The sequence below is a fragment of the Drosophila melanogaster genome, chromosome 3L, assembly GCF_000001215.4.
Source record: "Drosophila melanogaster chromosome 3L".
Classification (NCBI taxonomy): domain Eukaryota; kingdom Metazoa; phylum Arthropoda; class Insecta; order Diptera; family Drosophilidae; genus Drosophila; species Drosophila melanogaster.
In genome coordinates this window covers 2740495-2760782 of record NT_037436.4, presented here as the reverse complement: position 1 = coordinate 2760782, position 20288 = coordinate 2740495, and the positions used below count along the sequence as shown (strand labels likewise).

Here is a 20288-nt window from a genome sequence, read left to right as displayed (position 1 = left end):
CAAAAGTGTTGTCCCTAATGAGGGGAGGCTGTTTTTTTTTTTTTTAATTCGTTTTTGCTGCCTTTTGGCCGTGCGTTTTCTGCTTGGCACGCGCTCAATGTCAAACTGACCAGCCCACCGTCCCCGCCCCCAAAACATCCCACCGCCACCCACCACCCCCAGCCCTTCTCCGCTGTAGCTAACGAGCTGTTAAAAATAAAGCATTGTAAAATGTTGTCAACAAATGCAGACATTGTATGAATATATAATGTAACGAGGAACCCAGCATATGTGCTAAAGTTAAACAAAGCGTGGGCGAACCCCAGAAAACGCAGTCGCAGAATCGAAAATCGTACGGAAAATATTTGATATAGACAAATGGGAATATGCAACTCATATAGGAAGCGATCTTTCGTAACCGAATGCCTTTTGAAACAGAAGGAAAATCTTTTAAAATAAACAACAAATAAACTTTTATGCAATATTTATGAAATCAATAAATAAATATGCTTTCCGATAATATTTCTAATAGTTTCGATCTCAAATCCCATGCAACCCTTCAAAGAAAACTCCTTTTATCTTCGAATAGGCCAAAAATCCATGATAACACTTGTTGAAACTCACAAAAAATAAACTTTCGCGTGAAGCGTTTAAAAATAAATAAATTACTCTAATACCCAGAATTAATCAAACTAAAAAACAAGCGAACAACAGGCTAAGCCAAATCATCTTGGCCATATAAACGACTTGTTTACAACAATGCAATCTTGTTTACAAATAGCTGAGAAGAGGAAAAAAATTCCATTTCTTGCGGCTAATCGGAACGTAAAATTTTCCAAGCCTTGACACTCTTTCAATATATCGCGCGCATATATATATATATTTTTATTCCTTGTGATATATAGTGAATCTGATGGCTGTGATTAGACAACTGCAACAGAATGTTGGATAAAATTTAATTTTGGTTTTTTCGTTTATGGCTTTTTTATTTACATGATAAACGAGGTGGGCTGGGCAGGCAGCCTGCTCGACAAAATTAGCTGAGCCGTGCGACCAAAGCCAGAATAACATGTAATTTAATGAAAAAGAAAAACGAGACATCCACAGACGAATGCTGTCCCTTTCCAGTCTGCTTTTCTTTTTATTTTCCCCGGTTTTTACGACCATTTTCAATGTAATTTTTAGTGCTGACTGGGGCACAAGGTGTTGTCATTTTGTGTTTTCTGCGTGTGAGCGCTCCTAAACACTTTAAAATGAGTATCGCTGGGGCTATTTACAGTCGCCTTTTGCTGCAGCTACCCCTTGCCACCCATTGAATTCCCTTTGTCCGGGCATTCCTGACATCTCATTCGATTGTTGCTCTCTTTTGGGGGGGTGCGGAAAATCGTGCTGAACTGTGAATTCAAAAAGGGGGAAATTTTCATTTTAGGTTGTTCAGCCGAAGAATTTGGGGATCAATCGTTGATCGAACTGCCAAAGCTCATTGAACTGTTTGTTGCACGGCGAAAAAATGTTAGTAATTGTTTGTTAATAATATCTATAATTATAACTATATATGTACATACATGCTTTTTGGTCTGTAAAAACTTAATAAATTCAATGAAATTTCTATTATTATTTTTAATAGAAATAATCCATAAAATTTTCATCTATAAACTTAATTCGATTTCTCTCCGTGTGGCCCCAAAACTACTAACCCAAAAGCACTCAGTTTGCAATTGGAAAATCAATCAACTTGGAGGCTTTTCCAGCCAGCCGCCCAATGGCAAAAATTCAAAAATTTCACTTACAACTCGGCGAGCCGCAAACAAAGTGGCAAATAAATTTGCACTTGCATCATCATCATCATCTTTGCTATGTTATATCGTATCGAAGGGAATGAATAGGAATATGAATACACGACTACACGAATACGAGTATGAATATTGATATTCCATGGCAGCCACAGCGTCGTGTTCGATTGTTTTTCCTCAGTTTTCCCCACAGCGCGCCAATGTGTGAAAAACATGCCGCAAAATTGCCGAAAAAGCCAAACGCACACATGGAATTGTGGCCGACTGTGTGTATTTGCATTTTGCCCATTTTTGTAGTCAAATTTCGTTTGTTTTCTGAATCAGCCAGAGTTCGGATCCTCCGTCCCACTTTCGACCACATTTTGCCTCACTTTCTGGCGTCTTCTATGTTTTGGGCGAGCGTGTACAACGGGGCGTATGAATGTGTATAAATTTATTACTCCTGCTTCTCTGGCTGGTTTTGTTGTTGTTTCCAGCTTGCGCAATGTTTACACACATTAAATGGCAGCGTCCAGTCAAAGTCAAAATTCATGTACGCGGTACAAAGTAAGAGAGGAGAATCGATCGTTGGTTTTTTTTAAGGAAAAAAAACAGAACTTACATTAGTCATATAATTCCCTTAAGATGAGATCATACTTTAAGACAATTATTAAGTATACTCGTACTAAATTAACAATTTCGCGTGCATAGTAGAGCTAGAAAAGGATTACAGTTTCACCTCCCCCGCTTTACTCAATGTGCATTACTTTTGCATGTTGCAGACACATGTTCTCGAATGGGAAACCTAAACAACAACAGCAACAGGCAGTTTTTCGTGGATATATATGTAAATCCGCAGCGTATGGCAGCGCTATATAGCCCACATTGTCCAGTTTTACCTCGTTTTGCAATTTGGCCGGCCAAGAAATTCGTTGGAAAATTCGAAAAACGAAAGCGCACGCATTTGTGCAAATAAACAATGTGTGGGCGTGTGCGGGGGTGGAAAACAGGTGGGGGTGGGTGGTTTTTAAAGGGGCGGGCGCAATGCTACATACATATGTACATCTGTCTGAATAATTCACAATGGGTATTAGGCCTACAAGTGGGCGTATTAGATATTGAAATCAGTATGAAATATTTACGAACTTTGATGATCACATAACAGAACGTTAAACACTTTCTCAATTATATGATATTTAATTATATATATTAGATATAAGTTATCTAAGTAGCTAAGCTTATCAGCAGCAACAATCCAAGGCCAGTCTGAATAAACATTCGTTCCATTTGCATAAGTAGCGCTTTTCCTCTGGTGCTTTTACTCATTTTCCCTGAAAGACAGCAATAATTTGCTATTGCCACTGGAAACTACTGCATTCCAATCTCACAATAGAATCGGGAAAAATGTGGAAAATACAGAGAAGTGTGTTGAGTGGAGGAAGGGGGACTTGTCTCTGGGATCTCGAGCTGGCAATCTGCAGGTGTTCCTTTCGCTGGATAAACAAATTACCTGGCTCCTCGTCGCCCCTTTATCTTTGTATCGTTAAATTCCCCTTCTGGCTTATTGGCGAATATTTTGCCCGGTAATTTAGTGAAGTTTTCATGCGAGAAGCGTGCGTCTGTCTTTGCAAAGGTCATTCTTCATGTTTCGCATTGGCTTTTATTTAATAAACTGATTCGCCTTGCCCCGACTGCATTTATTCGCCCGTTTCGCTTATTGAAATGGAATCCCATGAATTTTTTATTGTAAATGCAACAATTTGTATTCATGGCATATCGCTAGGGTCGAGTTCAAGACCCAAGTTTATCGAGACCGGGATGATGTAGCATGACCATTATGGCCGAAATCGGGACGCGATGGCGGCGGCGGCCTTGATTTTGAACTCATTTCAATGAAAATTGCAGCATTAAAATCGAGGCCAATGGCTGGGCGAAGAACGAAAGATGGTTGGGAAAACTCGAGTAGGTTGCTGCAAGTGATTTAGGTGAATGGAGTGTAGTGGCACTTACCTTCTGCAGATAACTGAATGCAGTTCATTGCAGTTTTCTGTGCCAGGAAATGTAAATGTTATTTTCAGGACATACCCATTTTGGCTGATTTCCAGTCCATAAACTTTGGCTAAACTTTCATGATTATCTTGTGTGTGTGTGTGGGGGATGGAGAGCTCACTCGTGCAACACTCTTGCAAATGGCATCCCCAACCAGGCCCATTTAGCCCGAAAACACCCACGAAAATACACACATTTCGGAACAGAGTCCGGCGCACGCCTCATTAGAACACCTTTCAGTTTGCTGTGTAATTTTCGCAACGTTTTTAATGGCGTGCGGGGACATTTTGGCACTCGAGTGACCGTGTGCGTTTTACCTACACCCCATCCGTGCCGCATTTCCCTGCGAGTTTCCTCGCATTTTCCTTGGTTTTCCCTGGTCGCCGATTCTGCTGCGTCGCACGCAAAACTATTTAGAGAAGTGTCAAGAAATGTCTGCATTTTGCTGCGCCGTGGCCATTGCATTGCGTTGCAACATCGTAGTAGCAGCAGTCACACGCCTGCCACAGCAAATACTACTATACTATATGTATACTGTATAATATGTGGAATATACATATATATGCGATATCTGGTGCGGGCGGGCGTTGATAAATTACAAAACATTGCGTTGGCTATTTTAAATGTGGCATGAAATTTGCTTTTTGCATATAATTCGCTTTTTTAGCAGCGCTTTTTATGCTGTCAACGGAATCGCGTCTATATCTATATGGCATCTATATCCCAGGCTGTCTTTCTGACTTGACTTTCTGCCTGAGCGAAAACTATGTCAGATTCCCCAATTGCTTTCGAGTGCATAAACGAACACTTCTCTTAAACAAAAGCGTCCAAACACGCAACGCAATTGTCGAGGCAAAAAAAAAGAAAAAAAAAAAACAATAAAATGAAAAAAAAAAAAACCGAAAACCAAACGAAATTGTCATTTGCGTTGCGTTTTGTTTGTTTGGCGTTTTGTGATTTATTTTCGCTTTGACAAATGCACAAAAATTTGACCATGGCATGTCAAGAAGTGTGGTCATTGTATTTATAATGCCGCTCCGATATAGATAAATTGGCCGACGGATGGGACTGCTGAGCGATAGATGACTAGTAGATGGGTCTTCCAGAAAAAGAAACTGATTCGAAAAGGATTTGTCAGAAGCGTGATCCGAGTGGCTAATTAGTCAGGGATCCACGAAAATCTACGTGAAATGTGTTCGAAATTAGGCTGGGATTTTTCACATAAGGCGTAACAATCAGTTAAGTAATTATGAAAAAGATACATTTTTTTTTTTTTTTTTTTTTTTTTTTTACTTTGCTTTTATTTATTGAATCTTCTTGTATAAGAACTAACAATAAGTTTAAAAATCTTAACTATAACAAGTATTTTTTGAACAGTTGTATTATTTTTCCAACTGTTCTATGTTTAAACGGCCCTAATAATTTATTCGCTGGGTTGGTAGGTCCTTTCGCCGGAGACGGGAACGGCTGCTGAGCTGGATTAGACCTCGCGCTAGGTGGTTGGGGTGCGTGTGAAGCTTGCTATGGTATTTTTCCTTAAGTTCCGTGATTGCGTTGGTAACTGATGGGATATTTAAGTCTCTTTGGATGTTTTCACTCCGAACGTACCACGGTGCCCCAGTGATGGTTCTCAGAATCTTTGATTGTGCTCGCTGAATGATGTCAATATTGCTGTTGCTGGCATTGCCCCATAACTGTGAGCCATAGGTCCAGATTGGTTTCAATATAGAATTGTAGAGCAAGACCTTGTGATCTAGGCTGAGCGGAGAACCAGAGTTGATGAGCCAGTGTAAGTTGTTGGCTTTGAGTTTAAGTTGGGTTTTTTTGGCTTCAATGTGCCTGCGCCATGTGAGTCTTCTGTCTAGGTGTACTCCTAGGTACGTTACCTCGTCTGCTTTCGGGAGTGGTATGCTGTTCAACAAGAGCGGAGGACAGTCTTGTCTGTTTAGCGTAAACGTCACGTGCTTGCATTTTTGCTCGTTTACTTTTATTCGCCAGTCAGAGAGCCACTTCTCGATGTCGATGAGGTACAGTGCCAACTGTGCTGTAGCTTGGATAGGGGACCTTGAACGGCTAAGGATAGCTGTATCGTCGGCAAATGTGGATACCGTTAAGCGACTATTTGTAGGGATGTCGGCTGTATAGATGAGGTATAAGGTTGGCCCAAGAACGCTGCCTTGGGGGACTCCAGCCTCAATTGTATGAACAGTGGAAGTGGCAGTGTTGCACCGCACAGCAAACTTTCTGTCATAGAGGTAAGACTTTAGAAGTTTGTGTGTGCTTTCGGGTAGGGATGTTTTAATTTTAAACATTAGGCCGTCGAGCCAGACTTTGTCGAATGCTTGGGATACGTCTAAAAATACTGCTGTACAGTATTCGCGATATTCAAATGCAGTTCTTATTTCCGTTGTAATACGATTCACCTGTTCAATGGTTCCATGGCTTTCGCGAAATCCAAATTGGTGGGCTGGGATTATATTGTGGTATATCAGATGTTGATTAAGTCGGATCAGCAGGCATTTTTCGAATAGTTTCGAAATGCATGAGAGTAGACTTATTGGTCTGTAAGATGAAGCGACTGTGTGGTTCTTACCAGGCTTTGGAATCATTATGATCTTCATCATCTTCCATCGTTGTGGAAAGTAACCAAGTTTGGTGATGGCATTAAAGAGCTTGGTTATGTAGCGAACTGCAGAATGTGGCAGCTGGATGATCATTTCCGGTGTTATAAGGTCGTAGCCGGGGGATTTTTTCGGGCTGAGATTGTCTTTGATTATTTTAGTTATTTCTTTAGGACGAAACACAATTGGGGTGTGTTGCTGATGGCGGTTTACGGGATAGGACGGTAGCGCGAATGTGCTAGTAGCCTGGTTTGGCGTGAACACATTTTGTAGGTGAGCGGCAAATGTGTTGGCTCTGTCTTCATCACTACGGGCCCAGCCACCTGATGAATTCCTTATCGGCAAAACGGTTTCAGTCGGTGGGCGAAGAGTTGAGTGGGCTCGCCACAATGACTTTTGTTTTGTGCCTGTTGGTGTGAGTTGCTCTATGTATCGGCGCTGATCGTCGTCCTCTTCTTGTTTCAGAGCGTTGGCCAGTTTCCGTGTGGCTACTTTTAGCTTTTGTTTTGCAGTTGGGGATCTGGAAGATTGCCATTCTCTGCGTAAGCGACGTTTTACGTGGACGAGTTGCTCGATTTGTACGTTGGTCTTTTTTGAATTAATTGTATTATTTGTTATTTTGGGTGTTGCAGTAAGAGCTGCTGCAGTAAGGATGGATTGCAATGCACACGTGCAGCTCTCTATATCAGATTCAGTATTGAGTTTTGGGCTTAGCTCAATATGTGAACTTATATATTTTTTATACCTGAGCCAGTTTGTTTTGCTAGAGGTCAGTCTGGTTGGTGGTTTCACGTTTTCTGCGTATCGGCGGAGGTGAATTAGTACAGGCGAGTGATCAGATGAGAGATCCGGCAGACATTCAGCTTTAACCAAACTGCGGGAAATATTTTTCGTAACTGCGAAGTCGATCAGGTCTGGCAGCTTATTGAGGTCTGATGGCCAGTATGTAGGACTCCCGGGGGAAACATGGTCAAGTTTATTAGTGGCTTTTATTATCGTCTTATAAAGCTGTTTTCCTTTTGGGTTCACAAGTCGCGATCCCCAGTGAGTATGTTTAGCGTTGTAGTCGCCTGCTGCAATGAAGTGTGGCCCTAGTGCTTGGAAGAAATCCAGGAATTGAGCTTCTAATACTGTGAAACGGGGGGGGCAGTATACGGCCGCTAGTGTAAGGAGAGTGTTGTCATCCAGCTGAATGTTGATAGATGTGGCCTGAAGATGATTTTCCGCAAATTCTTTGTAAAAGTGGTGCTTCATACGGTTCCTTATGAGTATGGCGGTGCCACCGTGTGCTTTTCCGTCGGGATGATTTGTACCGTAGAAATGGTAGTCTCTTATTTGAAAATTGTATTTGCTTGTGAGATGAGTTTCCGAAAGAAGCATTACGTCGATATGCTTCTCATGTAGGAATTGAGCTAGCTCAAGTTTGCGCTGTGAGACGCCATTGGCGTTCCACGTAGCTATGCGTAAGGTAGCCATTATTTATTTGATTGTTGGGCTACAAGCATTTGTATCAAAAGGTTTTGATTACGCATCATGTCTTGAATGGTGGTCTTCATAAATGTCATAAATTCCATCATGCTCTGTTGTAAGGCTTGCATCATAGCTTCAGTTTTTGTTTCCTGCTGCGCAGCTGGGTGATAGTTTTGTTGTGTGTCTAATTTTGTGTGCACTTCATGTGGAGTTCGGGAGTTTTGGGTTGGAGGCGTCATACCTGATTTTAAAACGTTAGCAAATGTTGTCTTGTTAGTGTTGAATGTAGGCCAGGGAGCGAAACTAGCTGCTTTCGAGAAAATTACTTCAGGATTTGTCTCTGATGGTATCAGGGTAGCTGATCCTTGGTGTGCCCGCGCCGTGTTCATTCTTTTGTGAAGACGGATTTTCAGCTCTTTGTAGATTGGACAGCCTCTGTAGTTTGCTGTGTGATTGCCCCCGCAGTTATTACATTTTTTCTCGCATGCATTTTCTTTGTTAATTTGACACTGTTTGGAGTCGTGGAGATCTCCACAGACTACGCACACCGGGCGAAGTGTACAATATGACCTCGTGTGGCCATACTCTTGGCAGTTTGTACATTGTACAGGAGCGTTGCGTTTGTGCGGCTCTTCTACCGTGATCCTACGGTGCAAAAGGAGCTGGAGTTTGTAAATTGGGTGAACCTCGTTTTTTCTAGGAGGCTTGTTTTCTGGTTCAAGCTCAATCTTGAAGAGTGGTTGGGGCTGCCTGTTTCTGTTTTTGATATTGAACACGTTTTTGGCGTAAAATCCCTTTTCCTTTAGCGCCTCAGTTATCTCTTCGGGCGTAACATCAGACTCAATGCCCTTCAGGACTACTTGCAGGCCCTTGCTGCTTTTAAGCTGGTAGGTGTAGAAGCCTATTTTTTGTGCGGTAAAATAGTTTGTGACTTTTCTGTAGTCGTCCTCCGTTTTCGTCTGAAGTTTGATTTCGTTGATAGAACCTCTTACGAGGGGAGTTATATGAAAGCTATCTTTCCCAATAAGGCCAATCAAAGTATTTACAAGACGGCTTGTGCTCTTCTCGCGGATGTATATTGGCGGAGGCTTTGTTTTCTTCGGTTCGATATCAACGGATCCCAGCGGCACGTCCTCAGCGGTATCTACCAGCAAGGCAAATCTGTTGGTATTTGCAGGGGCTACATTTTTGATCAAGGTAGAGTTATCGCGTGTATTTTTCGGCTTGTTTCCCAAATCTGAATTTTCAGGGCTGAGCTTTCGCTTTATTGTAATGTAGCGGTCCATTCCAGTCTGCCAGGTCGACCCAGCTTTTTTGTTTACGTTTTCGTTTTGTTTTGCTGGCAGTGCAGCAGTACCGTTTATTGCTACCGTTTATTGCTAACAATCAGTTAAGTAATTATGAAAAAGATACATGCTCTTGGTTGCTTTGAAGGAAATAATTTATAATATATTACACACATTTATTTTATTGAAATCTTTAAATCCTTTTCAAGTACACCGTATGACTAAAGGTGCAAAATTCTCCTTCTCAACTCAAAGTAGCCTGGCTAATATCCTTTAAATGCCAATTAGTTCACTTTGCGAACAATTACTGCCTGCTTATGCAGCTTCGTATCTTTATGCAGCTATGCAGTTATGTATCTTTAATTAGAGTAGTTGCCGCTCGTGCAGCGGGCAATTAATGCCGGCAAGTCGGATAACTTCATTTCCGCTGAACAAACAACAACAGCTGGGCGGAGTTGTCAGATGCATATTAATAAACATGAATATTGTCAATGTGGGTCAGGCAAAGAAAAAAAAAAAATAATGGAAAAATGGCAGAATGGCAAAAAGGGAATCGAAAGAGCTAAAACGCCGGGAAGAAATAAAGACCAGACGCTGCGGGCCATATATAAAAATAGAAACGACGCGAATTGAAGTTGAAACAGGTGCATGTTGCACGATTCGAGTTCTCTTTTTGACATTTTTGTTTGCTGCAATATTTGCTCTTGGTTGGGGGTCAATTTAATGTTTGACTCTTTCGCACTTTTCAACTGTGGCAGACAGTTTTTCGCACCAGCGACTTTGTTTTTTTGGGGAATTTTGAAAATGCATACTATAGTTTTTGCCACATGTTTGCATGTGCAAAACAAATGTATGATATAGGTGTGTGATTAAATAAAACAATGTTATTGAAAGGAGTGTCAATTTAACTGCAGCTTGGCCTTTTCATTCCATTATTGTCCTTTTGTGGCAGCGAAAGAAATTGCATTTTACACTCGCTGACATGGCGCAAATCTCTGGAATCTGGCAGCACAAAACTTTTCAATTTCCCCCACAAATCCCATGCACATGCCAGTTAGTTGGCCCGACAATGCAATCAACATAAATACAAATCCCTAAACTATTTTAATGTCGACTTGACCCCAAAAACTAGCTCCTGTCCTGTTCTCTTTCGGCCCTTCCTGTGCCGTGGCTCAAAGTGTAGTGGTGTTGATGTGGTAATGGAAAAGTTTGGCCAGCAAAAAATAGACAAAAATTGGCACTCAAAGAGCCAACTTAAAAACGCATCAAAGTCGGTTTTTGGCCTTTTGCCAAAGCTGCCAACCGGGCGTATACGTAATCAGATGTGTTGCCGTCGCCGAGGAAAGTATCATGCGATGGCTTTTGCTCTGGGGAGTCAATTGTTGTGCATGAAGGCGGTAATACACTTTGAGGTTTCCATTTTCGGGTCCATTTCATAGATTATTTAGCAAGCTAACTTCTAGCGTTTATTGTGAAAGTGTCTGCCAAAAGCGAGCCATGAAAAATTACCCATCTCTGGGGATGAAAACCTTGAAGGCTACTTTAAGATGATAAAGACCTCTGGAAATTATATATATTTTGCTTGTGTTTTATCGCTAATTTCTTGTAAATATAATTTACTTTGAAAGATTCATTTCGAGCTTTATGTTCAATATAGAAAAATCTGCATTGGCGCACACTGGAAATTGGTTTTTCAACAATATCATCAGAACGTTGAACTTTGCGCCCAATAAACATGTATATCTGGTGTGATATAAGGGGCAGATATTGCTCCTGTTGTGAAACACATGCAGACACTTCAGTTCATTGACATCTAGCTAATATTTTGCCATTAGCCCGCGAAGAAGCTGTGTCCCAATTTTATGGTGGAAGGAAAAAAAAAGGGAAGAAATATGGACACCATAATGAAAATGTAAACGCAGACGTGGCCCAATATTTTACAAAGATTTTGCATAAATTGCGATGTTTGGGCCGCCAGTGCGAAGGCGAAACAATCAAATGGCAATTAACACTTTTCAGCCAAATCACATGTTAATGCCCCATTCCGATAGATATGGCCTGGCCATCTTGTGCTTTTGGGCCTAATTGATGGGCCTGGCCAATAACCTCCGCCATCTAGTTTCTGCCCACAATTAGTGGAAATTTGTTGATTTGCATAAATTTGTTTTTCCTCCCCCGATTTCTGTTCCTCCTCAATTCCACTATTGTTTAGTTCGTGATCTGTCTGATTTTGGGCTGACTTTTTTATTGGTTTCAGTTGCGCATTTCCCATCGGAATTGTTTATGTTTATGCTGCGTATTGTTAACTTAAATATTTGGCTGCCATTGCAGGCGGTTCATTAGTCACAGATTAAACGTTTAGCATGTTTTCTTGTTCTGCTAGTTTTATTAGCCGCAACTGTTGGCATTCTGTTCAGTGAAACAGCACAACTGACTTAAATATCTATATAGAAATAGATTAGATTAGAAACTCCGCATTTGATGAATGTCGTAGGGAAGTAGAAGCAATGTATATCCCACTTTATTTTCAGTGTATCTGTGAATATAAATATCAGTACTATTTGTGTATCCTTCGAGGGGGTCCAACCTTTCCACCTCGAAGGTTTAAATTATTTTTTTTCGGGCTCCCTGCCGTGGTTGTTAATTGCTCGAACAGAGCCAGCGACATCATAACCATAAATTTTGATGGGCCTGCATTTATTTTTAACCGAATTTCCCGTCGGTCCATAGTTTTTATATCAATGACGCTGCTTTACCATACTAATACTAATACTATACTATACTATGCTCTAGTATACTCTATATATGTGTGTATGCTTTTTTATATGCTTGTCAGCATTTTATATGTATGTTGTGTTTTTCATACATTCCGCTGGTTTGTCTCGGCTGTTTCATTCCTTTCTATAAAATAATTTCGTTGTCTTCGCGGCGAGGGAGGCTGAGTTTTTTTATTTTATATACTTTGTTTTTTTTTTTTTTTTAGACCCCAGGGCGGTTAGTCGGTTGGTCGAGAAAGCAACAGATTTCTTCGCTTCACACGCATTTGACTTTCAAATGAAGGACAAATATTGTATGGGCGAACGGGCGGGCAGCAACAACAAACAAACAAACAAACACACGCGGGAATTGGAAAAGCGGGGTGGGAGGGTGGTACCGTTCGGTTGGGAGGTGAAAGTGCGAGGGCGTTCTGTAAAAGTTTTGCATTAGCTCGGATTTTCCATATCTTCTGGATGCCTGAGCCTTTCCCCTTCCCCCGCTGCCATCCACTGCGAGCTTCTTCTTGTTCGAGGCTGTGCATATAAATTATGTGAGTAATTCGATTTTAAACTGTCTGTTATGTGTGCCGGTTTGGCCCTATTCGAAAAAGATTGTTGAAAAGTGGAAAAGTTTGCCAAGTAATTGCCAGGATATACATTTATTGTAAACATTTCGAAGCATCTAAAACGTATGATGTACGCCACAAATGGACTTGGATTGGTAATAGAAGTGTAGGAATTCATTTTGCTGAGAAATAAAGTTTGTTTTGGCCACTTAAAATATGAAAAGTTTTTATTGATGAGTTCTGAATGAATTTAAATATTCCAAGATTCAAAGATTCACTGTAGAATGTGACTTTTGTGAATGTCAAGCAATCATAAACAGTCGGCAAATAAGTTTCAACAAGTTTGAAAGTAATGTATCTGTTATTCCAAAAAATCCCATAATTAATTTGCAGTTGAGTATGCAACAGATTAGTGCTACTTAAATGGCATTTATGCAAGTTGACCCTCCAAGTGCCAAACTACCAAAAGTTATGTGCTTCTTGTGGTTGCTTACTTTTTTACGTTCCTCAATTTGAATTTATGCTGCACACGTTGAACTGACATAGCAATGTGGCAGAGGCGTTGTTTGCAACGTCCGGCGGCCAAACGAAAATAGATGGCACTTAAGCCGCCGCGGCAGCATTTTATCGACACGAGCCAACTGTCAGTCGGATTTGAGATTGGGGATTGGGGATCGGAGATCGGGAATCGGGGATCCTAAGCATTGTCAGACTCTCTGAGCCCAGAGCAATGGCAATAGGCCTGCTGCACGTTTTTTAGACCAAATAAGACCAAATAATGCGGCTGCAAGGCAAATAACTTGGCACGCATCTTGTCGACGCCGTCGTCTCTGCTTGACTTTATTTTTTCCCCATGGCTTTTCCCATTTCTTTTTTTTTTTCCTTTTTCTGCATGCATGAAAAGCAGATTCTAATGCATTTTCCCTGGTCTGGCCGAATAATTTCGAAACTTAACTTGTCCGCTTATGTCGGAAAATAGCAGAGGCACTACGGGCTCCATGTCCGTGCAGTTTTTGGTCTTGTTTATTTAGGACTCGGGTCGTCTGTTGGATAATTTTCTACTTTATTCTAGCTGGGTCTGCATAAAAAATGCAAAAACCAAACGTCAGACGAGAGTTTTATTTGCTGTTTTTATTATTTTGCCTGTGACTTCTGCACGTCCCTCCCTTGAATTTCCCTTTCCCCTGTGTGTGTGTGTGTGTGTTTTGTCTTCTGTTTCGTTTTGTTTTCGGCTTTAGTTTGGTTTTGCTTGGAAAATTGTTGTTTTTTCGGCTTCCCCTTGCCCAAATGTAATTAATTTACAGGCTACAGGCCAGCCGCAAAAGTCCTTCTCTAGTTGAATCTTTATTTGGCATTGCTTTCTATACATCTGCGGCTGACCACATCGAGAATCGAAGGGGATGTGGATGTGGACGTGGACGTGGATGTGGATGGCATCGAATCGGATCGGATCAGCATAGATCAAGCGCATTTTCTGCGTACCTAAATGAGCATTGGCGAAAATAGCACCGTATTTAGGTTTTAGGTCGCGAATTGCTCATCGATCTTGCGGCTCTGCTGCATGAAGTAAAGAAAACATTTCTCTATTATCAGATTTACCTAAAGTGCAGGCAGAGAGAGATTCTCAGCAAAACTCTATAAACCCAAATGTATGCTGTTTATGAATGCAACAATTCAATTTTATTTTGTGCGGCTTAGTTGTTTTTTTTTTCCCCCTGGTTTACATTTGTAAATATTTGCTACGCTCCAACAATCAGCGTTTCAATCAAACCGCTGTTAGCCGCCAAATGCAAACACACCCACCAACCCAATCCCAATCCAAGCGCCAAACTAAGAGATACACGCACGCACACAGATACTCATGCACGCAGACATGGATACATGGGGGTGGTCGTATGGAGTATCGCTTGCGAAGCTCATAAAAGTAAAATGGCGTTACACAAAACTAAACCGTGTTTCGCCCACCAATCCAGCTTTCAGTTAGTGATGCGAATCAAATGAGTGCCAGAACGTGACACTGATTTCAGATTGTTTAAAAGCCAAATAATTAATTAAATGGCAATGCAGAGATAAAGTTATATCAGTTACCATATGATGTACTTTATTTATGAACAGATAGTAATGAAATAATCTTTATTGGGTTGTTAGATTTAGATATGAAATCAGTATCAACTGAGGATAGGATAGCTTGTTTGTAAAAACCTAAACTTTAGCTCTGTCTGAGCTGAATTGCCATTCTTTCGTGTCGCGGGATCTTTATCGTTGTCATTGTCAGCGCAATCAAACACACCTGAGAAATCAATCAATCGATTTGTTCAGCTGAAACTGACTTGCCAGTTAGAGCGAGACGGCGAGTACAATCAGAGAGAAAGAGACGGAACAGCTAAGAGGGAGCGAGAGCGACTTTTACAATCAGTCGCAACATGTTGACAACAAATTTTGAACATTTGATAAAAACGAAGGCAAAAAACTGCCGACTAGCTGAGTGTGTCGCATAACCGCTGGCATTTTATGCTCGCAGGGGGGCTAAAAAATAAATAATAGCAGGGAAAAAGAGGAAAACTGAGCGAAAAGGGACAGCATCGTCAATTGTCAGGCGGCGACACATGTAAATAACTTCAAACGCAAAACAAATGCGAAATGAAAATAAAAATAAAGAAAAGTGTCAACAAACGACGAGGCCTTGCGGCCAAAGAGCTTGGATTTAAAACGAAATAGTCTTTTTGGTTTTGAGTTTTTCATGTGAAAACCGCTTCAAGAAGTTATCATTTGTAAGAAGGTAACTAATGAAATATATATATTCGCTTTTGATGCTCAATCCATTTGATGGACTCTTTAAAGACCCAAGTTGATAGGTTTGCACTCATTTTTGGGGAATGCAAGAAGGGATCCTCGCTGCAAAATTCTCCCGCATACTTGAAAATCTTGCCGAAAATCTGGTCGAATACCTTTGACAGTTGCCTTCAAAGGGAAATGCAGTCGGGAAAGCGGAGACATCCGAAGGGCTGCGCCGTCTTTTGATTTACGCCGTCCGGTGTGGAAAATTTTTACGCACACACACACATGAATTCCCAGGGGGGAAAATCCGGCTACACACATTCCATGTAAATATTTGGAGCAGCGAAGCAGCTGACAACTGTTGCCCTTGTGCAATGCCTGAAAAAGTTCCATCGAATAGAGATAGACACGAGTGAAAAAGCCCGGGCAGCTGGACAACAAATCAGCTTAGACGGAATGCCTCAATAAACTTTTACACTTTTACTTCTACTTTTTGTTACCAACTTTTCGCCTGCCGCCGGCAGAGAAGTCAACTCAAATCCATCCGCCTGTCTGTCCCATTCTTTTGTGCCCATCTATTTTCGGACGGAGATTTGTGGCGTTCCCATTTCACGTTTTCCCTGAGAAGCTCCAAGTTTTTACCTTTGACGCTGCCTAAAGGTGGCACTAAGTATGCGCCACACTATATATACTCTAGATATATATATATATAGATATATATATATTTTATAGAGATCGGTAGAGAATTCTGGCAGTTTGGTGGGCGTGTTGAAGAGGCCATTCCGAATCTGATGATTAACTTCAGAAATAATCGAATGGGACTTCGAATGAAAGAAAAAAACAATTTTTATTTATTATAAAGTTTGTTGTTATTCAATTCATGAAACATTTATTTAGCTTTCGTTGAAAAGTCCTGGCACTAAGCTGTTTGATTTCAAATTAAAAGCTATCAACTAGCATTTATAAAACCATTTTGCCTGTCGAGAATATTATGTGAAATTCGATTTATTGCTAGTTTTTTTGCTACCTCATTCCAAAGAAATGCAAATTAATTGATTTGTCACAGCAGTGAAAGTGCACGAAAGCAGGCGTAATAAATAAATTAAATGCTAATAAATTGCCAATGGAACAGGCAGCAGCATTGCTTTCTGCTGAGCTGCCCTTCTTGTCGGCTTTTTGAATTTGAATTTGTATTTGGCATAAACAAAAATGATTAATGTCCAAATGGGGGGAGCTGAATGAACAGCATTTTAGAACAAAGGCGAACAGCAGTCATCAATTGGCGAATGTCGCACGCACATCCATCATAATTATGCACATATTCGAGTTGTCTGGGAATATTTGACAACTTTATTACGCGGTCCGCAGAATGTTGTGTTTTCGGTATTCTGCATTCCGCCGGCGAGATGAGATTTACAGGTTTTTAATTAAAATCATTCCATGCGAATTTATCAAATGACGGACTGTCGCCTCGTCCAGTTTGTTTCGTGGGCGTCATTTGCATTGGGTTTTTATTTTGTGTCTTTGGACATTTGGCGCTCTTAATTTGCTTCATGTGTCACAGATGGCGCTGCACTTTGTTCGCCTCGCTTGTGGTGCAAATTTCTTTAGCGACAATTTCTTCTTTTTTTTTTCTTGCTGTTTTGTTTATTTATTGCGATTTTAGGCATGTTTCACATTCACCCGCCTCTTAATTGAGATATTTATTCGTCGTGCAGGCGATGTTTATAATTTATGAATTTGATGGCTGGTAAATTGGAAGCTGTTTTGCGCTTAATGGAAAATTAGCTGATTTAATGGGGAGCTGCTACATTTTATGCGAATCAAGTACGCAAAAAGAACAAGAAATATGAATATATATTTGAATTTGATTTAATATTACTAAAATGTATAAAAGTCCAAGTCCAAGGAAAATAGTATTGTAACGAATCTTAAACAAAATTCTAGATTTATCGCACCTATAAGCAGTGACTATTTCGTTTGAGAAAACAAATTCATTTTTTCAAGTTTAAGCAGCTGTTCCTCTGACATTCTTTGTAGTTTTATCATGCAAATGCCTAAAATTTATTAATCACTGTTTGCACAAATGTTCAACACTCAACGCGCTCGAATGTGTTTAGTTTTGTGTTTTTCGCCTGTTTGTGTGTTTGGTATTTTTAGCTTTGCCGGCCGGTTATTTTGCAAATTTTCAGATTAATTGAGGCAGTCCGCAAGGTGGGAGTTATTTGGAAAAGTGCGCCTTCAAGGTCCCGAAATATTCCAATTATCGACCACTTCTTTGTCTCCACCAGTTCGAACTTTTCAGTGAGCACTAAGTTTATATTATTTACGCGCCTCTAAGCCCAAGTGGAATAAATTAGAAAGAATAATGCTCGCCATATAGATATAGTATAAAACAATAAGACTTTGTCCGGCGTATATGTATCTTAATGACCCTCATTCTTTTGGCGGTGGAAAGGGGAAAATATCCGAGTAGCTGAGCTGCCAAGAAAAATAACATAAAAATTGCCGCAAAATATTTTCTAAATATTTGTATTTAGCGCAAGTTAAATAATCAGACAGATTACCAAAAACTGAACAACAGCACAAACTGCAGATCCAAAAGCGCCAGCTTTCGCTGTGCCAAATATATCTACGATTGTGGACACGAATTTAGAAACTAATTTTCCCACTTATTGCTTAAGTATTTTAAAACTGAGTTACTAGTCTGCTATATATTGTTAAAAATACGAAATGTTTTCCATGGGGTTACACGATTTAAACACCCACGCACCCACTTCTCTGCTATATATATATTTAAATGCATTTCCATGTGCAAAAGCAACAAACACCTGTAGCCGCGAATCGACAAGGTTGCTCCTGATTTAGCTGGTTTTCCCTGGCAACATTGCTAGCAAATGCGCTAAGCTCTCAATTTTTCATTCGACAATGTTGCAGTTGGGTGGCGTTTTCCGCCAGTGGGTGTGTGGGTGGCTCATTCACCTGCGCTGCACCTGTTTAGCCATTGAGCCGTTGAGTTCACGGTTCACTCAGCCAGGTAGCTTGTTGTCGTTTCGCTGGCAAACACGTAACTTTCAACATCAAACTTAAATTATGCAAATGTTTGCTCTAAGCGGGTGGGGAGAAGCGAGATTTCGGCAAAAAGGCGGGGCGAATCAAAGGGAAAAGTTAAAATGAGACGATGCAAATGGAAAAAGTGTGTACACAACACGAATTATGCAATGGTATATTTGCCCAAAAATTAAAAAAAAAAAGTTTAAATTGAAAAGTTTACAGAGCTGAATTAAATGTGGCCAAATTAGATGCATGCATTTCGAAGGCAATTACACTCGTTGCTTTGGTTTGCACACTGAAAGAAAAGGCGTACATGATATATAAAAGTATATTGAAGTGATTTATAAGAGCTATAGCAATAATTTGTGGGCCATGAAAAAAGAGACGTTTTCCTAAAAGAGTCGAAAGTATTGTTTCCAATGCACCAAGTGAAAAGAATATTTTTCAAAATATTTACTTATTTTACACAAATCTCCTGAGCTCTCTGAAATGGTTGCATTCAAGAATGGTATCTAACTAATTAAATTGACTCGACAACTGTCATGGAAAGTATTTGGCCAAGGACGATGCTCGCTTTAACCCCCTGTTGCCCCCTGTGGCTTCTTTTTCAGTTGCATTTCTTGCTTTTACGCTGCTAATTAATTTTCGAAGAGATACTCAGCACAAAGTCCCGCTGAGTTTTGTTTGCTTAGACCAAAATAGCTAAAAATATTCGTGGCACAAAAATAATTCAGTATTTATTTTGGCCGAAAATGACACATTTTTAGGAACTGTTGCGACTAATTGCTTTTGCGGACTGCCGGGGAATTCGCGGGTGCAAAGGTGACTGGGTGACAAATGCCCCAGAGTTCGCCATTGTGACAGATCCCAATGACGGTGATATACTCTGGGCTGACAGCTGCTGTTTGGATGCGCGGATGCTGCAGGCAGTCATTCAAGAAAATCGTGAAAAACCCCTAGTGACGTGCGAAAAGAGCAAGTGAAAAGTGAAAATTGGTATAAGCATAATGGCTGATATGGTTGCCTTGTTGTGACCAAATTTGGATGTTCTTCAACTACTAGAGTTTCTTAATGACAAAATGAAATAGCCCACAGAAGTCTTATAATTGGTTTGACCATTTTTCTTAAGCCCAGTTCAGCTGCGATTCGGATGGTGATGATGATAATGTTGTTTTTTTTTGTCCTCTTAGCCTTTGGCGTCATCGACAAGCGTCTTACCTGCTAGCACAATTAAGTTTTCGACACGTAAATGAATCATTCAAATGGCTTTTCTTTGCCTTTCTTTCTCCCTCTCACTCGCTCGCATTTTCATTTAAATCTCATGGCGGGGGCGAGCGTTGCGCATACGCCCCGTTGTACGGCCGTCGGCTCGTGTTGTGTGCAATTAATAAATTTAATTAAGAAATAATGCACAAGCCGCGATGCGAACGGGCGTCGTCGCCGTGGACGTCTTGTGTCGCTCTTTCAAGTGTGAAAATTATGATTATTTCTATATATCATTTTCGTTATTACGCGAAATTTAACATGCAAAATACAAGAGAATTATACCACGTCGGCGGCGCTTTAAAACTATTTGGCTTAAATCATAAATCAAAGTGTGCGCCGTTTGGTTGCTGGCCCACTAAGTTTTTAATTAAATCCCAATTGCAGCACCATGCATCACCGCGCCTAATCTGGCCAGCAAATACAAAGTATTCATTCTGTGCATTTATTGTTCAGCTCGAAAAGCATGTAGGAATAACACAGTTCTAAATAATTCACAGTGAAATTTCCGATGTGATTACCATATCGAATGTGTTCCGCGTTTCGCATGGATTGGTGCTGAAATCCCCATTTTTCTGTGTCCCCCAATTGCAGTCACATAGTTCCGCCCAAATGACCCGTAGCACACGAGACCGCTTGCCAAGAAATGCGTTTTCTTTCTCTTAATAGCCATTGTAATGGTCATGACTGTATG

At 40.6% G+C, this 20288-nt stretch overlaps 1 protein-coding gene across 2 annotated transcripts in view, besides 1 other annotated feature; it reads left to right on the top strand.

Annotated features, from left to right (window-relative positions):
* The window catches only part of Mrtf (Myocardin-related transcription factor), a 48922-nt gene that overhangs the window by 5754 nt on the left and 22880 nt on the right, over window positions 1-20288 (top strand). The gene's annotated exons all lie outside the window — the stretch shown is intronic.
* Window positions 5069-9272: a mobile genetic element.